The following is a 12,304-nucleotide window of genomic DNA, read 5'->3' on the forward strand; positions in this document are numbered from 1 at the left end:
TTGAGAAGATAAATATCTGAGTTTGTGGGGCCTGAGATTCCTAGAATTGGTTGGTTGAAAAAATTAATGTATCAGAATTATATAGAGAAGACAAACCTAAAATAGAAAAAGCTTAGAATAGAATTGATATATCTGATGGAACTGTATAAGGTAGATTCATTGATACATCTGGTAGAACTGGACATAAAATGGTACAACATTAGAGTTTAGCACAATATCTGACTTAACACTCAATCTATTATTGTTGAATCTGTGAAAATTGACAAAGCCTTCAATTACACAGTGGTCCCTCTTCAAAACTGGAGAAAATTGGCCAAGAGCCTCCATTTTATTTCATCCACAGGACATGGAATTCATTTTGACTTGTTTTCACTCTGACTGATTAGTAATTTACAGTCTTGTTGGTTTTATAAAGTAAAGCATTCTCCTGCAGTGCTAATCCAGTTCACTTTTCTCCCTGAAAATAAAGGGCTACATACGGTGACAAAACAATCCCTTTACTACCATTCTGCACATGAGCCCATTGTATTCAAGACCTAGATATCACTGGGAATCCTTAAACGCTTTCTGATGTCATCCTGTAGCGCAGTATGTGCATGTACAAGTGGCCTCACACTTAAACACCTTTCTCCAAACCCCATTCCACAAACATGCTCATGCTTGTCAAGCAATGGGCCATGGGAAGTAGAAGGTTGCATTTATAAAGAAAGTCCCTAGTCCGGATCATCTTTCTTTCTTCTTCCCTATTGTGTTATTTCTAAAACACATAATAGTAGCATTGGTTGTTATTTTGAGATTAGTTACTATTGGTTCCACCCGTTTCTTCCTATTGTTTCCTGGAAAGAACACAATTTATTCAGTGCCCAAGAGATTTCAAGGACTATTTTAGAATCTTTACAATGACAAATTTGTAAGTTCATGTAATTGTCATATTAGCCATAAGAAATGGTTGCTATTGACCACATTTTACAGATGAGAAAGTGAGGTTCATATAGATGTTTGATATATGTTTGCACACCTGGTGACTAGGGGAGCTGGAGTCTGAATCCAACTCTCTTTAACACTACTGAACAATGAAGTCTATTCATTTTATTTATTTATTTATTTATTTATTTATTTATTTATTTATTTATTTATTTAAGTATTCCATGTGGAATAATTTTGATGGAATGGTCCTTTGTACTTGGAAATTGTGTGACAGTCTTTGGAATAGTGATCAATGTTCTGTACCTTGTTTGGAGGAGAAGTTCAAACTCTCCTAGCCAGGGCTATGCCCTTTGGGGTTTGTTAGACAGTTATTTTAATAGTTTGTCTCACGCTTGTCTTGTTTATATGTTACCTTTTTTATTTTTCCATTCTCTCTTGCCTTTGGAGAAAAAAACATGAAGATACCCTCCATCAGACTTTTTACTTTTCTAAACGATCAGCACTTTCAGAATATAATTCCCAGATGACCTCACTTGGGGATTACAGAACATAGGTGAGAATTGGCACTTTTATTTGTGTAATGAATCTTTATTGAGAAAGTACTAGGTGACAGGCCCAATTCCAGGTATAAGGAGAACTAATGTTAAAAGACTGACAACATTCAAGGGGCAGTGGAGTATTTCCTGGTTGTGGAGGGGGAGAGATAATAGTTTTATGATCACTAATATTTCCAAATTGCCAACTGCCATAAAATAACCCCTGAAAACCAAACAAGGCTAGGTAATAGTTAGGTGCTGTTTTAGATTGGATAATCAGGGAAGATCTAGTGTCTGCGTGAATATCTGGACTGTTGCATGTGAAGTACATGAGGAAACAGGCCCAAGAGGATTAAATACATTATCCAAAGAAACATCAATTCTTCTGTGGCTAAATTAGGACTGGAGCCTGAATTTTACAATTATATTATTATTATTATTATTATTTAATTAACTTTGCTATCTGATGAAACAAATCTTCCTCTTCAAAATTGTCTTGAATATTCTTGTCCTTTCAAATGATTTTTAGGATTGTTTACAATATTTCACCAAAATACTCCAGTTGTTTTTATTGAAATTAAATTAAATTATTGATTGATTTGGGTATAATTGTCATCTTTACCTTACTCTATCTTCCCATCCAAAGGATTGTGTGTCTCTTCATATGGTAAAGTTGTCTTGGGTGTCTTTTTAGTACTGTTTACATTTTAGTCTTAAAAATTAATATATATTTTATTCCTAGGCATTTAGAGGGTGATTGGAAATAGTATTTTTTAAAGTACATTTCAAATCACTTGCTGTGGTAATATAGGGATGAAAGCAATAGATTTTTTTTTTAATTTTTTTTTCAACGTTTTTTATTTATTTTTGGGACAGAGAGAGACAGAGCATGAACAGGGGAGGGGCAGAGAGAGAGGGAGACACAGAATCAGAAACAGGCTCCAGGCTCGGAGCCATCAGCCCAGAGCCCGACGCGGGGCTCGAACTCACGGACCGCGAGATCGTGACCTGGCTGAAGTCGGACGCTTAACCGACTGCGCCACCGAGGCGCCCCAGATTTCTTATACTGATTTTTTTTTATCCATCTAGCAACCTTGGTGAAACTTGTAAATTTAAACAGTTTATCTGAAGTTTGTCTTGTTTAAATGTCACCTCTTCTTTATTCATTCTCATTTTCATGAAGAGTCTTGACTGAGATTTTTAAATTATATTTACAATTATCTAGCTTTTGATCTCATTGGCCTTTTTAAAAAAGATAGTATGTTATGAGAATTTGTTATTCTGTGAGTTTAATGCAGTTTATTTATTATAGTTACTAATATATTTGGATTCATTTCTGGAACCAGCATAAGGTCCTAGCTACACACTTTGTATGGACTTTGGTATATACTTTGTGTCGTTTTACTCAGTCTCTGGCACTTAATAGCTCTAGCTGTTGAACAAACGACTTAACCTCCCTTTGCTTCACTTTTGTCATTGGTAATGTGAGGGTTTATTATCAGGTGACATACTTGATGAGGCTGTGAGGAATAAAGGACTTGTAAAACCTTGAGAGCGGTACTCAGCATATATAAGCTTTATGTAACTGTTAGTTGTTGTTATTCATAATATCTTGTTTTGGTGCTGGCTTAGGCAGCACATATACATAATATCTTGTTTTGTTCTTTAGATTTAATCGACTTTTTATTTGATTTTCCCCCTTCCAACATTTTTGAAGTCTTTTTTTAATATTTGTTTATTTATTTTTGAGACAGAGTGGGTGAACACAAGCAGGGGAGGGGCAGGGAAAGAAGGAGAAATAGAATCCCAAGCAGGCTCCATGACATAGGCACAGAGCCTGATGTGGGGCTCGATCTTAAAAACGAGATCATGACCTGAGCTGATATCAGGAGTAGAAACTTACCCAACTGAGCCACCCAGCCCTCCCCCCCTTTCCAACATCATGGATTCACTGAATTTCCTTTATTCCTTCCCTTCTCTCTATACGCACACCAATGATTTGGAAGTTTTCTATTTATATTTCTTGGAAGTAATCAGTAGCTCCTCTAAATATGTCAGACTTAGAATATCTTAACCTTTCTCACAACTTTTTTTATGTTGTTGTCAAGTATGTTCGTATCATCAAATGTTTAATTCCTCAACTTAGTTGTCATGTTTATTTTTATATTTTTTGTAAATACATACAGTGCAAGTGGTAGCGGCAGAGAGAGAGGGGGAGAGAGAGAATCCCAAACAGGCTCCATGCTGCCAGCAGAGAATGGAGGCAGGGCTCGAATTCACAAAAGCACCAGATTCTAACTTGACCTGAAGCCAAGATTCTGACACTTAACTGACAAGCCACCCAGGTGCCCCGTCATGTTTATTTTTATGTAGTCAACTCATGCTTAGATTTGTTAAAATGTTTGCTAATTCCCTTGTTCACCTTTGTTCAAGTATCCCATTCCTTCTTTCTATGTCAAATTTCCTTTAAATTTCTTGAAAAATATTTTGTACTTCTGGGGCTTCTAGCTGGCTCAGTCAAAAAAGCACGTGACTCTTGATCTCAGGGTCATGAGTTTGATCCCCTTGTTGGGTATAGCAATTACTTAAATAAATAAAACTTAAACAAAATGTTTTATAATTTTAATATTCCTATCATGGAGAGTCACTTAGTGATTAATGTTCTCTCTCTAAGTATCTTGATTTCCTTCTTACTTTTAAATGATAATTTAGCTGAACATTTAATTTTAAGTTGATGGTTATTTTCTCTCAGTACTTTGAAATACCCCTTTGCCTTTTGACTTCTGTGATTGTTCTTGGGAAGCCTGCTGTCAGTCTATTTCTTGTTCTTTTTAATGTTTCCTGCCTTTGATTTTAGGTTATTTAAAAAAATCTTTGGGGCACCTGGGTGACTCAGTTGGTTGAGCATCCGGTTTTGGCTTAGGTCATGATCTCATGGTTTGTGGGTTGGAGCTCCATGTCAGGCTCTGTGCTGACAGTTCAGAGCCTGGAGCCTGCTTCAGATTCTGTGACTCGCTCTATTTCTGCCCCTGGCCTGCTCAGACTCTGTCTCTGTCTCTGTCTCAAAAACAAATAAACATTTTTAAAAAATTAAAAAAATCTTCCTCTTTGGTGTTCTCCAGTTTTACTGCGCATGTGTCTACTATGGATTTATATTTAAGTCTTTTTATTGATATTCAGTTTGCTTCTTAATCTGAGAAGTATGCCTTTAATCCATTCTATAAAATTAACTACCATTTTGTACTTGAATGGTGCCTTTTCCAATTCTTTTTTCCTTACACAACTCCTAGTGGATGCATGTTAGTTTTTCTTATTTCTATCCTTTATCTCTCCTTTATATTCTATTTATTTTCTTAAATGTTTGTTTATTTATTTATTTATTTTTGAGAGAGAGAGAGAGAGAGAGAGAGAGAGAGAGAGAGGCAGAGAGAGAGGGGGACAGAAAATCCCAGGCAGGCTCTGTGCTTCAGGGCTGAGCTTGATCCCATGAACCATGAGATCATGACCTGAACCAAAATCAATAGTTGGATACTTAACTGACTGGGCTATCCAGGTGCCCCAGCTTTCTTTTATGTTTTATACCTCTTTACCTCTTACTAATGTTTTCTGGTTAGTTCCTTTCAATCTATTTTTTCTTGGTGTGTACAAAAGAACACTTGGTATTTATTTTATTAATTTATCCGTTATTAAAGGTATGCCTTATCTTTATATGTGAATAACCTGTATCTCCAACTAGATGCTAAGCTTCCTGAGGGCAGTTGGCTGGCTACATCTTATATGTCTTTGGGGTATTGTGACTCAGAGCATGGATTCTAGAAGTATATCACCTTGCCTTGAATTCTGGCTCTATCACCTACTACCTTTGAAGTCTCAGACACCATTACTTTGCTCTCTACAGTACAACGAACATAGTAGTAGTACAGTTCTCAGAAGGTGCTGAGGTACTTAGCACTATGTGAATATTAGCTATTATACTATTTTTCCATAAAGCAAAACTGTTAAATAAACGACTTCATGAAATGATTTGGCATTTAGAAAGAATTTTGAAGAGTAAATCAGTAAGTGCTTAATGTTAGAAGAGGGAAATAAAGAATAAATGAATACTATAGGCAGAAAAAATACATGTATGTAAGTATGAGAGTTGTAATGTGTGGAGTGTATTTGAGAAATGCAGCAGGTTGCCTTTGCCGACCCATATCCTCTCAGCATTCAAGGGTCAGTATGTAAGCTGACTTCCTATTGCTCTCTACTGGAAGACTGCCCCTTGACCTGGCTACCCAGCAAGTGGAATTCATGCCTTTGGGAGTATCCCTCAGCCAATGATGGATGAAGCTGGAGAATAAATACTCCAGCTCCCTACCTTTCAAATGTGATAACTCTGAGTTGTGTTTTATATTTTCTCCCAAATTCTCAGTGAAATTGAACACCAGTTACCTTCTAAGGTTACTTGCTTACAATGTATCCTGCTAGAGCTTTTTCTTTTTTTTCCCCCTAGTCCTACTTTGCTACATACCTATGCATCCTTTCTTGGATCCTGCCAAATCATCTGCCTAGTCTCAAAGCCCATTTTTAAAAGGACTTTTTGGGCAACCAGACTAAAAGGAGAAACAGTAAGGAATTTTGAGTGGTTGGAGTTCTGGAGAGATAGGATATGTGAGGAAAATATCAAAGTAAATGAGTTAAGGAAGGCATTTTGTGAACATATTGACACGATGGCCAAAGTTAAACCTTTAATGTTACAGGAATTTCCTTCCCACAACCTTCATAAAGTGATCTGTTTTTGTGTACTAATTTGAGTAGTTCATATTTGTTGTTTTCTCTCTTTTCTCTCTGATACATAGATCACCCTGTAACATTTGACAGATTCTTACATTTTCAGGAGTCACTAAAGCCCTAAGAAAATTATGGACTAAGTTTACTTGATCCTAGAACTATTTCAGGTTTTTTGATTGGGTTTTTTCCAGTCCCAGGTACAAAATGCATTTTATAAATGATATCTATCTATTATTATCTGCATCCTCAAGTGAATGAAAATCTTCTTTTCTGTCCTCTCCTATTCTCTCCCTCACATTATTTATTTGATTTTGTGGGAAAGTGGAAAGGGAAGATAAACATTTCCCCCTTGTTCTATTTTTCAGTATTTTAAAATGCACCTGTGTTAGTTTTAAATGAAAATGAAAATTTAAAATTAGAATTTTCAGATGCTGAATGATTGGGTTTCTTAATTTTATGTCCAAATGTTTCTAGGTAATTATCTTTTTTGTTCTTTCGCTGCTTTGCGTCAACCTTCTGATAAGACTGCAGAAACAAGATATATTTGAAAGTCTTTCAGTCTATTTCCTGCTTCTGAAGTGTAATGCTTTAATTATTTGAAATTCTCTGAGGTCTCCTTCCAAAGAGCTGTCAGAACATTGCAATTCCACTCATGACCATCTTTCTCAGGCCCAGCTCAAGGTTTGTGATTTAATGAGATAGGCATTTCAAATAGCGACTTGGTAAGTATTTCAGAGCAAAACTTGTGGTAAAGGTTCTGTGTTCCTCAGGGGATCTTTAATTTTTTGGATTAGGTCAATTCTTGGGAGGGCGTTTACTGTGAGATTGGCATGCATTGCCTCAGATTTATAAATGAAGTTTTTCATCTTGCAAGAAAACAAAAGTTTCACCTCTCATCTTGCTTTTCTATTTTGAAGGAGTACAAAAATTTCCAAAATAAGGGTAGACCACATGCCTTCCTGGAGTCCTTGAGGTGTCCTATGAGATAATGGATTTGTATATCATAATGCCTAATCATACCTGTAATAATACTAACACTGTTGGAAGGATTGACAGGCTATCTAGTCCAACCAGATTTTGTAGATAAGAAATCTAAGATCCTGAGGGTTAAATGGGTTACCTAAGACGACCAGGCAGGTTAATACTGGCCAAATACTTGCTCTCTTGACTCCTTGGTTCAGTGCTGTTTCCATGTTATAGAAAAGTTTCTGTTCTGTTCCCAACATTACTTCAGAGAGTTCCTTCATTTTGACTGTCTTCAAAGAAAAAATAAAATTATTCATTTAAGCTCCTGCATCACATAGACAACATTTAAGACATAATATGGCATACACATTTCTCATTATCTGTACTTGCCAAACATAGGAACTGAATAGATTCAGATAAAATTACTGAGATAGGGCTAGTATCCCTTGCTATCCATACTCATCCCATTTGATATTAAAAGTATAGGAATAAATTCTGTAGATTCATTCAATATCTGAACTTACTTTCCTAATTCTTTCTCCTGCAAAACTAGATTCAATAATGAAGTTGCTTAGATTTGCAACAGGACAGATCTGGGAAAATTATACATCTTAGCAATCATAGAATCTCTTTGTTTTAAGCAATAGCAATATTCATGTAGTTGAAACACTCATCTTTCTGAAGAAGGCATTTAGCAACTATACCATTTAGCAACTATACCAACATAGTTTCCTAGTTGTAGGGAACAAGGGACCAGCATCTGGAAGCTCTAAGATATTTGGCCATTGGTATACAAGGAGGCTGATTTGAATGCCCTATTTCTGTCAGTGACTTCTCTGGTGATAATTCTCTCACTCATATGATGTAAAAGTCTGACAGTGTCAAATAAAAGATCATTTTTTAGTCCTTATCTTACTGGAATAACTCATCTTGATCTCTGTTCTCTTGACCTCTATAATACCCACCCTCGTTACTCTTTGAATTGACTGATGGTTTCTCCCATTTCATTTGTAGAATCCTCTGCCTTCTTTCACTTCCTGAATGTTAATTTTATTAGCTATCAGTGTTCTATTCCTGTCCCAGTTCTTCTCACTCTATTTAATGATCTTATATGCATATAAAGTACTTAATATGTATCTGGTCCAGTTGGAAAATAAGCAAATAGATGCTTCCTTTGTTCTTAAGGTTTTCAATGCCACCTATATGCTGATAACTCATATATATAATTAACATGCTGTGTCTCCATCTCCATGTTACCTAGACTGTCCTAACTCAATATGCAAAATAACTCATCTACAGTATTATCTATGTCAATTATAGAACCTGCTCATTCCCCAAAGTTAGAAACTAATTGCCCACCCTTTTCTCCTGTGCCCTTACCAACTCCAATCCAATGCATTTTAAAATTCTGCTGATATTTTATTCTAGGAAATTCTCTCATTCATTGTGCTCTTCATCCTTAATGTTACCAGCCTTAGTTGGAATTTTATCATTTCTCTTTCTGGTTACTTTAAAAGACTCCTACCCTGTGTCCTTGCCTTTAGATATGCTCTATCCAATCCCTTTCTCTGTACAGAAACCAGTATACCGATATCTGTATCTGAAATGTACATCTGATTCTATTCTTTTCTCTTCTTATTGTTATTTTCAATGACTATCCATTTTCTAATGAATAAAATCTCACCTTCTTAGCATGGCCCAATAGGCTCTCTCTATGAACCTCTTGAGCTTTATCTTACAACAGTCTGTCTCTCACTTCATGCTTCATTTGCACAATATTGCTTATATTCCTCCTGTAGAAACCATCCTGTTCACTTTCATGCCTTATGTATTTGATGCCATTTTCCCCTTCTCCTCTCTTCTTCTATCTATTCCTACTTTTTTTTTTATGAATCAGCCCTGTACTCATTCAGTAAAGCCACCCACAAAGACTTTAATGATTTCCTTAGTTGGATTAGGTGTTGCCGTATACTCAGAGGAACTATAACTTCACATACGACATTGTTTTATAATTATCTGTTTACAGATCTGTCACCTCTACAATAAAGGAATCTTGAGGTGTGGATATTTTGTCCTTTTTACTTCTATACCCAAGACGTGGACCTCAATGTTTGAAATAAAGCAGACCCTCAATAAGCATCTGTAGGATGAATGCTAGTGAGAGAGGATGGCTTCTGTTAGCCTTTATTCCGTAAACCCAGAAGACTCCAATCTGGCAGTATTGGAGGTTGGGTGGTTTACTCTGGAGCTTTGTTGATGGATTGATCTGTGATCTCCTGAATTTATGGTCGATGGGGCAAGAGAGGGATAAGCCCTTGGGTACACTTTGGTTTGCCCTGGTAAAAACACAATTCTGTCTATTCAAGTGCATAAATACTTATTCAGTGCATTCCCAATTTTAATTCATACACCCCCCAACAATCAATTCATACATCTCATATAAATCAAACATAACTTAAACCAATCCAACCAAAAATACCACAACCCCCCCATACCCCACCAACCACCACAAAAACTCATAACCCCAACAAATAATATAACATCCTCAAAACTCCCCCTACCCCCCACCAACCATCCTAACCCCAACCATCCCAAAACATCAATTCAACAATCAATAAAACAACCACCACCACTTCCACCCATACAATTCCCCATCCTACATACTACATTCCATAATTACACAATTCCATAAACAAACCCACATTTTCACAAACCTAAATCAATTCCCCAAACCAAAAAATCCCCCCAATACCAAAACTTAACACCAAACCCACACAAACTTATCATTCACTCAACCAACCACCTCCCTCATACCAACCATCCCCCCATTAACATTTCATAAAAAAAATCATACAACACAACACCATCAACACATCCCCTACAAAACATACCCACATACAACAACCACCACCCTTACCCCCATACCACCAATAAAAACATAACATACCCCCAACTCCCACCACATCTTTCCATCCCCTCCCTCCATACCCAATAATAACCAAAATAACACTCCCACTACCCCCTCTAATCCCCCCCAATTCTCCTCCACAAACAACCCATCCACCATCATCATACACCCCCCAAAACACAACACACCATTCAACCATACCCCAATATAATCTCCCAATCCCTCACCTCCCAATTCCACATTCTAACCCCACCCCAAATCAATACCCCCCATTTCCATAACCATCCCTACAAATATATAATAAAAACCTTATATACAACTTCTCATTCAAAAATAAACCATATAACAACCCTCCAACTATCTACATCCACATATCTACCCCCACATCCATCCTCCACACATCTAAACCCACCACCACCTTTTCCATATTATCATCATTCTCACCCTCACTCACCCACCCAACCCACAACATACCTTCTTCCATACCAAAATACCCCCTATCCATTCTCACACTACCCTTCCCAATTAACAACATTTTCAACTAAAACATTACATTCACTTCCCTCCCTACCTAAATAATACTTCCAAAATACAACAATATTCTTCATACCTCACCCCAAACAACTATCACCTCCCCTATCCACAAAACTTCCACCCTTAACTCAATCCCCCCAACTCTCTATTTTCTCCCTCTCTTCCTATAACCCCTCACACCATCTACAATAAAAAAACACGCAACATATAATACCACCAAAACCCCAATAACACAACCAAATTTCCCATCCCACTACTACCCCCAACCACTAACACCAAATCTACCCTCTCACCCCAACCACCATAAACACATAAACCCCCCACTATTTATATAATACAAATATTCAAACAAATCATCCCTATCTACAACCATCCCACACACCCTCAAACACAAACAACCAATCCCAATCAAACCCTCTACCCCTTCACACATCCAACCTCCCAATAAAACACATCCAAAACCATACTCTCCACAACAACTCACACTAAATAACCCCTAACAAAACATATGATCCCAATACCAACTCTCACCTTCCTTCTCCTGTACATAGTCCACCATATTACTTCACACCCCATCACAATATACTCATCCTTGTCTATTCGCACAAACATCACTCAAAATAATCAAACCTTCTAACATACCTTGTTTACTTCAAAATACCATCACCCAACACCAACTCTCCTAATTTACCTCCCAATCTAACCCTCCCTCCAAACAAAACACCAACCACCAAAATTTACCAATTACAACCTATAGTCCCTACCATGTGTCCAAAAAAAAACTCCCCATCCTAAAATTACCCCCCCAACCCAACCCACCTCCATCCACAATCCACACCCATATATCAAAATAGTTTTGAAACTAATCATCAACAAATATTAAACCAAACACCAAACCCCCATTTCAACCAAAGCCCATTCCCTCCTACTTCACCACACCCCAATTTAATCATCCCAAAATTACAACATCCCACCTCCGTCTCCGGACTCCTCACTGAATTCTGTACCACCTATACATTAAAACACCACCAACCCAACTCTCTCCATCCTTCACACCCCTCCCCAACCCCACCCACCCATTCTCATTCATCCTCTCTCCCTCTCCCAGACCATACCCTCCTCCCCCCATATCCCACCCACTCCCCATCCCTTCACCATCTGTCTACTCTCCAACAGATGATTTCCAAACCCAACATAATATACACACCCGGTGTCCAAATATCCCCAAACACCTGTCCTCCTTGTTTCCCTAATCCCCCACCACCGCAAACTACTCACAGATCAACCAACCTGACTCAACTAAACAAATCACCCACCACTCCACTGACCCCATCACTCCTATATACACACCAACCCATCCTCCACTATAAGCTCAACCCCCATCACATCATCGATCGCGACCCTACTATCTATACCCTCATCCAACAACATCCCCAACGTCTACCAACATTCTTACTACTCCCTAACCTCCAGTATTCTACCATAAAACCTCATTCAAAATCCTCTTTGTGCCCCCCCCCCCTACTTTTCTAACCTCTGTGAGTCAAATCACATGTTCTCTAACCCATCATATTTACATGCAATAGACCACAACTACACTACTAAACTCTCTCCCCTTCAACCCTTCTCAGTCACCCCCACATACATAACTACCTTATAC

The sequence above is a fragment of the Acinonyx jubatus genome, chromosome A1 (assembly GCF_027475565.1).
Source record: "Acinonyx jubatus isolate Ajub_Pintada_27869175 chromosome A1, VMU_Ajub_asm_v1.0, whole genome shotgun sequence".
Taxonomy (NCBI): Eukaryota; Metazoa; Chordata; class Mammalia; order Carnivora; family Felidae; genus Acinonyx; species Acinonyx jubatus.